The sequence below is a fragment of the Polyodon spathula genome, unplaced genomic scaffold (assembly GCF_017654505.1).
Source record: "Polyodon spathula isolate WHYD16114869_AA unplaced genomic scaffold, ASM1765450v1 scaffolds_2908, whole genome shotgun sequence".
In the NCBI taxonomy this organism is placed as follows: domain Eukaryota; kingdom Metazoa; phylum Chordata; class Actinopteri; order Acipenseriformes; family Polyodontidae; genus Polyodon; species Polyodon spathula.
Window position 1 is genome coordinate 113123 of NW_024474373.1, and position 6498 is coordinate 119620.

Below are 6498 nucleotides of genomic sequence, written 5' to 3' on the forward strand. Positions count from 1 at the left end.
CCAAAGGCCCTCCCCTCTGCCAAGCGGCAGCGAGGCCACGCACGCAAAACAAAAACAGGGAACTCCTCCCAAAACGCATCTGCCGTTCCGCCCCGGCGAAAGGGCGCTTTGCTGCTGCTGCTACACTGGCCTGCTGCGTGTGTTAGGCCTGCCTGAATATGAAATAAAAAAAAAAAAAAAAAAAAAAAAAAAAAAGAACGAAAAGAGCGGGAAAACGGCGCGTCCCAGGAGGGGGGAGGGGGGAGGGAGGGGTAGGGTGGGGCTCTCTCTCTCTCTCTCTCTCTCTCTCTCTCCTCTCTCTCTCTCTCTCTCTCTCTCTCTCTCTCTCTCTCTCTCTCTCTCTCTCTCTCTCTCTCTCTCTCTCTCTCTCTCTTTTGACCTTTCTGAGAAATGGGCACCGTTCCCGGAGGTACTGCAATACCGGGTCGATGCGTGGAGTGGACGGAGCAAGCCCCGCTTCCATCTCCCGCTTCCAAAAATCCATTTAATATAGACGGTCCCCCTATGGGGGACGTATCAGATATTAAACTGATAAGAACAGATTTTTTTTTTTTTTTTTTTTTTTTTTTTTATTCTCAATTTATTCCCCAAAAAATACAACACCCGTTCAAAACTAATAATTCTCAAAATTCCAAGTTCCCCAAAAAAAACCACAAAAAAAAGACCCATATTATAAATCCACAAAAAACCCAACACCCTTTCAAAAATTGTAAATCTCAAAATTCAAAGTTCACAAAAAAAAGAACCCAAAACTACTCTAAACTATTTCCCTCACTTTCTCGCCGCTTCTTCCGCCTTCTTCTTTGCTTCCAGAAAAATTCTCATTTTCTCCTCTTCATATTCCTTCCATTCTAAATGCGAAACCCTCGCTCCTCTTATCCTCTCCTTCCATCTCATTAAATTTTCATAGTCCCTGGGACATGCCACCCTCATTAAATGCTCTATATCTTTCTCCGTCCACACGACACTCTTCTTCTTAACCTCTTCCTCCCTCTTCTTTACCTCTTCCTCCTTCTTCTTTACCTCTTCCTCCACCCTATCACCCCAACTCGAACTTGATGTTGCTCCCTCCTCTCCTCCTTTCATCCTCCTTGTTTGGCATTCAGCGGTCCTCTCATCCTTCCCTTCTCTATCTTTCCTCTTCCTCTGTACCTCTCCTTCTACTCCCTCCATTGGGTCGGCAACAGATTGCTCTTCCCGGGACCTCTGCTGGTCATCTGTGGAACTGCCTTCCTTCTCTTCCTTTCTCGGGTCTCCGCCTCTTCCCTTTGTTTCCTCAGTTCCACATTTTCCCGCCGTTCCGCCTCCTTCCTTTGCGACTCCTCCCCCAACACTCTTTCCTTTGTCCTTCTCATTGTCTTTTTTCCCAGATTCTTTTTCTTTCTCTGTTTTCTTCTCCTCTGTATCCTCTTTTTTCTTTGTTCCTTCACTGGCTGCCTGAGCATAGCTTCTCTTGCTTTTCGGACAGTCCCTGTACATATGCTCTTTTGAGCCACAGAGATTGCACAACATTCCTCTGGGGCAGTCCCTAGAAACATGTCCCGTCTGCAAACAGTTTCTACAAACAACCTCCTCACACTCTGCAGCAAAATGTCCACACCGGCCACATTTAAAACACACTCTGGGCTGACCTTTGTAATACAGAGTCCCTCTAACAGTTCCAATCATCAAATCCGGTCTGACATGAATCATATTCCCCTCCTTAGTGCGCAGCCTAGCAATATACTTATACATTCCATTCCACAAACCTTCAGAATCCAGGTTCTTAACTGGGAACTCGCTCTTCAACTCAAAACTCCTTTTCAAAGCTGTAGTAATATCCTCCACTGGAAAGAAAGGACAGGCCATTGTAACAAAAACTGTTCTCCATTCCTGCAGAAACAATGGCTCCAGGTTGAAAACTCTGGCTGGCAACTGCTCCTTATTCTCTTCATATTTCCTTAACACCTTCAGGCACTCCTCTTCTGTATTCAAAGTCAGGTCGAATAAGCCTTTAGCGATGTTCTCCTTCAGGCAATGGACATCGTCTGCTCCCAACTCGAACAAACCAAAGACGACTTCCAACACGAACTTCCTTCTTCCCCATAGGCCAGTCAGATCTTTTAGCTGGAATCGAAGCGTGTTCTTCCCATACCTTTCTTCCATTTCCGGATCAGTCTCTATCAAGCTCACGCCTTCTAGATCTTTACCTTTCGCCTTCTAGACACTCACTTGGTATGAGCCAAGAGGCCGAGAAGCGATGCCCACAATGGTTTTGGCCAAACGCCCCGGGCGCGGCCGCCCGCCGCAGCAGTCGTGGTACTTGCTTCTCGGGCGGGCGGGCGGAGGGAGGAAGGAAGGAAGGAAGGAAGGGAAGGAAGGAAGGAAAGGTGCCGGGCTCCAACGGGGGCGACCGCCCTTTCTGTGCTCGTTCTGCTTTTAAACTCCAGGTGGAGCCCCTCCCTGAGGGGAAGGGCTGTCCAAAAATTGGATCGAACTCGTAAATGCTCCTCTCCACGGAAATCTTTAGTAAAAGGCGAAAGGTTCATTCGAGCTGTAGAGAAGCCGGAGCGTGCCTTTGCTGGTGGCCGAGCCCTTCCGGCCGGCCCAAAGGCCCAAAGGCCCTCCCCTCTGCCAAGCGGCAGCGAGGCCACGCACGCAAAACAAAAACAGGGAACTCCTCCCAAAACGCATCTGCCGTTCCGCCCCGGCGAAAGGGCGCTTTGCTGCTGCTGCTGCTGCTGCTGCTACACTGGCCTGCTGCGTGTGTTAGGCCTGCCTGAATATGAAATATGAAAAAAAAAAAAAAAAAAAAAAAAAAAAAAAAAAAAGAACGAAAAGAGCGGGAAAACGGCGCGTCCCAGGAAAGGGGAGGTGGGGAGGGAGGGAGGGAGGGGGGGGCTCTCTCTCTCTCTCTCTCTCTCTCTCTCTCTCTCTCTCTCTCTCTCTCTCTCTCTCGCTCGCTCTCTCGCTCGCTCTCCTCTCTCTCTCTCTCTCTCTCTCTCTTTTGACCTTTCTGAGAAATGGGCACCGTTCCCGGAGGTACTGCAATACCGGGTCGATGCGTGGAGTGGACGGAGCAAGCCCCGCTTCCATCTCCCGCTTCCAAAAATCCATTTAATATAGACGGTCCCCCTATGGGGGACGTATCAGATATTAAACTGATAAGAACATTTTTTTTTTTTTTTTTTTTTTTTTTTTTTTTTTTTTTTTTTTTTTTTTTTTTTTTTTTTTTGCTCAGAAATTAGTCTCACTTTTCCCAGAAATTAAGACCGTGTCTTCATCGCAGTTTTCCCAATTATTCACATTACTTTATTTACACAGATTCCCCTTTCCAACCTCCCCCAACCTTGATTAAATGCCTCCTCCCCCATCTTCCTGTTTTCCAACTTACATTCTACCCTCACCCGTGATTTCACTTCCCAAACCAACTGTGCCACCGACTTCCCTGGTTTCTTTTTTTTACACTGCTCATTTCTATCCCTCCACACAATTCCTTTACCAATACTAATAACACTCCAAATTACCCTCCCTACTTCCCTCCCCATCCCTTCCAACCCTTCCCCCCATAATATAAACTCAGGATTTAACTCAAGATTTTCTTTAACCAACCTTAATAACTTTTTTATTTCTCCCCAGAAGCCATTAACCACATGACATCCCCAAAAGGCATGCCACACTGTCTCCTCCTGCGTACACCCCCTTGGACACCTGCCGTTGAGAATCTGACCTTCTCGATGTAGTCTCTCCCTTACAGGTAACCTATCTAAGGCCGCCAACCAATTCAAATCTTTTATTTCATTAGGCTGACTTTTTAGTTGTATTGTTCCCCAATTAATTTTCCTACCACCCACCTTCACCACCCCTGATAATAGTATTTTCCCTTTTAAAACTTTATACATTTTCTTATGCTCCTCTACCAAATCATCTTTGAGCACCTCTGGGTGTGCTCTTAAAAATAATGACATCTTTTCATAATGCCATGGTAACTGCTCAGCCTTTGGTCCTGCATTATCCCATGACACTAAACCTTTAACTAAAAAAGCCCCCCACAGTTTCATAAAATAATATGCCTTATGGCGTACTTTTTCCTTTAGCATTTTAACTACAAAACATACAAACAAAATCTCCAATTTCAAAGGAATAAACACTATACCCCTCCCCCCCTCTTCAATCTCCAAATACATTTGTTCCCTTTTAACTGGTTCATACCTACCTCCCCAAATAAAAGAAAACACTAACCTGGTTAATATCAATTTATACTTAGTTGGAACAGGAAAGATTAAGGCTAAGTAAATCAGACCTGATAAAACATCAGCCTTAATAACTAACCCCTTACCCGTAATACTAAGCCTTCTAGTTCTCCATAAATCTAATTTTTTCTTCACCCTTTCGATTTTTTCCTCCCAATTCTTTCCAGCTGAATTGCTGTTATAAAATTTGACTCCCAGAATTTTTAGCCCATCATTGCAAATAGAAAAACCGTGCCTTACGTCTTTCCTGTTCCTCCAACCACCACAGTACATTATTGCCGATTTCCCGACATTAATTGCAGACCCTGTCGCTTCACAATATAACCCCAACACCTTTACTATTTTGTCCAATCCTCGATCTGTGGTGAAAAAAACAGTGGTGTCGTCTGCGTACTGAGCCACTTTTGCCCTCTCTCCACTCCCCCCAGGGATATGCACCCCCTCAATTCCCTTCTCCTGCCTTAACATCTCTGCCAAAGGTTCAATGAATAAAACATATAACAAGGGAGAAAGAGGACACCCTTGCCTAACTCCTCCTTTCTGCTCCACTAAGGCACCCAGAGTTCCATTAATTTTCAACTTGCTAAACACATTATTGTACAAGACCTTCACCCAGGCCAAAAAATTATCCCCAAAATTCATTTTCTTTAATACTTTAAACAAAAAATTATGATTCACACGATCAAAGGCTTTTTCTTGATCTAAACTTAAAATCCCCAATGCCAAATCCCTATCTTCTGCCCAACTAATCAAATCTCTTATTAAGGATAAATTATAAGACCCCGTCCTACCCTGCACCCCACAAGTTTGGTCCTCACTCACCACCACTCCCATCACTCCCTTTAATCTATTAACTAATACCTTACTTAAAATTTTGTAGTCCACACACAATAATGTTATTGGTCTCCAGTTTCTGATGTCTCTCTTATCCCCCTTTTTATATATTAAATGAATAATCCCCGACTTCATTGACTCACTGAGCTCTTTCCTCTTAAAAATGTCCTTATAGACCTCCACCAAATCCTTTTTAACTAAATCCCACATTGAAACAAAAAATTATTTTGGAAGCCCATCCCCCCCAGGGGTCTTATTCCCCTTCATAGAGAATAAGGCTCTCTCTACTTCTTCCACTGTAATTTCCCCCTCCAATTCAAACTTATCCTCCTCACTCAACCTCCTCCCTAATCTTCTTAACAGCAGCTCACCCTTCTCCTCATCCACAGCTCTTTCAGCAAACATCTCCTTGTAAAAAGAGCACACATAATCAAAAACTTCCTCCTTCCTACTCACTACCTTCCCTTCACCAGTAACAACACCCTCCACCCATTCTCTTCGCTGTTTTTGTTTGATTGTCTGAAAAAAATATTTGGTTATTTTCTCATCTTTCTCTCTCTCTTCTTCTTTAGCTAAGAAGGCAAATTCTTTGACTCTCCTCACATAAAACTCCCTGATTTCCTTCTTTGCCTCTATAATTTCTTCCTCCACCTGTAACCCCCTATTCCTTTCACCTATTAACCTTTGTAACCTCCCATTTACCCTCCTCACCGCTCTTCTCTCCTTCTCTCTTTTCTCTCTGGAGTACCGTCTGCAGAATTGTGCTAAATTAACTTTCAGCCTCTCCCACCATACTAAAATACTGCTAAACCCCCCCTTAAATTCTTGCCATAATTTATAGAATTCTCTCACCTTATTCACAAATATCTCATCCTGTAATAAACTAATATTAAATTTCCAAAACCCCTTCCCAATATTCACTCCCCCCCCCTCCATTGACATCACTATCATATCATGATCAGACCCCCAACATGGTAATATCTTACACTCTTTAACCTGAATTCCCTGTGAAACAAAAAAATAATCTAGCCTACTTTGATGCCCCCTAGTGTTCCTCCATGTGTACCCCATTCCATCTTTATACAACCCTCTGTATGCATCCTTTAATTTATAATTTTGAGTTTCTTTTAACAGATATTTCCCTGTAAAATCCAACTCAGCTCCCCCTCCTATACTATCTATTGAAGTATTAAAATCACCTCCCAATATAACCTTTTTGTTAGTATCTAACAAAAACACAAAATCCTTGAAAAACTGTAACCTTTTGGTAGGATTGCATGGTGCATAGATATTAATAAACCTATATTTCTGCCCCCCCATCATACCGTCTGCTACCATTAATCTCCCTGGTACCACCGTTAACACATCTTCAATCATAATTTCGCTACCCTTCACCAATACCCCCAATCCATCAGCGTGTACATTACCCACA

At 43.7% G+C, this 6498-nt stretch overlaps 1 non-coding gene and 2 pseudogenes across 1 annotated transcript; all 3 read right to left on the reverse strand.

The window, feature by feature from the left end:
* Positions 1 to 387: 387 nt before the first annotated feature.
* LOC121310947 lies at positions 388 to 598 on the reverse strand (annotated as a pseudogene).
* Positions 599 to 2435: 1837 nt separating this feature from the next.
* LOC121311000 lies at positions 2436 to 2553 on the reverse strand. Its single transcript, XR_005949021.1, has one exon. It is a non-coding gene; the product is annotated as a U5 spliceosomal RNA (small nuclear RNA).
* A 446-nt stretch (positions 2554 to 2999) lies between these two features.
* Positions 3000 to 3169, reverse strand: LOC121310952 (annotated as a pseudogene).
* Between the last annotated feature and the right edge of the window lie 3329 nt (positions 3170 to 6498).